We start from the raw sequence: 1267 nt of genomic DNA, 5'->3' as shown, positions 1-1267 counted from the left end.
ATTGATTACTAGCATTAGATATCGGATACCTTACGTCCGATTCTCCCGTAGTAGAAATGGATTTCCATTTATCCTTGATATGACCTTGATATGACCTTCAAAAGGTCAGGTCGAAAAACTAAAAAATCCCTATGCTCATGTAAAAAGTGCCATTGTTTAAGAGCCCATTGTCAAGAAACAGGTTCTGCGGTCAAAAATAGGGTTTACTGATCAAAAAATGCGTTATGAGCCTCAAACAACCTTGAAAATTGACCTCAAGGTCAAGCTAGTTAAAGTGATTTACACTTTTACAATTCATTGACTTTGTTTAAGCATTATGCACATTTGTGTTACCCAGAAAACCACGTCATTTCAGAAAAAGTACACCAGATCGTTTTTCAGACATTTCACCTTCATTTTTTACCTTTCCAAGGTCGCAAAAACAATTTTTTCATAAGACAAGTTTGATGTAAAATTTTCCGCTCTTTCGAAATCCGCAGTCAAAAATAGGGTGTCCCATTAGAAAAAACCATCGTGACCTTGAAGTAACCTTCAAAATTGACCTCAAGGTCAAAACCAATGGTACAATTGAAGGACTCCTTCTGTCCTGGTCAACTTTTATCTAAACCATTTTTTTGTAGATACCGTAATTTGGAAGATATTCGGATCCATAGACTAAAATGACTCACCCTGTATATAGAATAATATTATATATATTATAAGTTATAATACAGGTTATAATAGAATAATTACACATCTGCACATAAGTTTTAGTACTGGATTTACATTAGGCGCGATTATCGACGAGCGAACGATATCCAATGAGAAATATTATTTTATTAAGGCTCCTGGCCCCGGAGCCGAGAACTCCGAATCGACCGCAGAGCCATAGTTAGCTGTGGTGAGAATCAGAACCTTATCCAGTGTAGCAACTACATGATAAATGCGATGAGGTTCTGTTCCATGCTACGACTGGTATGAGTTAAACAAAGACGGACAGCGAATATCTATCTGTCCTTGTCTGACTACTGGCGAGCTAACAATCGCGGCAGCAGACACGAGCCAGCAGCGATCTTCTCGCTTGCACACACATACACATATGTATATATACAGGGTGTTCGGAAAGTACCGGGACGCCCGAATATCAGGAAAAATATAAGTTTTACAAAAAAATGTTTCAGACAAAAGTTGTGGCGTTTAAAAAGATGTATTTACTGATCACATCAGTTTGACCTTGGGTTGCGTAGCGAAGGTCAGGTCAAGGTCACATTAATTTTTTTAAATGGAA

This window comes from Odontomachus brunneus, unplaced genomic scaffold, assembly GCF_010583005.1.
Source record: "Odontomachus brunneus isolate Ranch 3 - 2012 unplaced genomic scaffold, Obru_v1 Obru_scaffold_320, whole genome shotgun sequence".
In the NCBI taxonomy this organism is placed as follows: Eukaryota; Metazoa; Arthropoda; class Insecta; order Hymenoptera; family Formicidae; genus Odontomachus; species Odontomachus brunneus.
The sequence above is the reverse complement of the archived record's forward strand: the minus strand, read 5'-3'. Positions refer to the sequence as shown.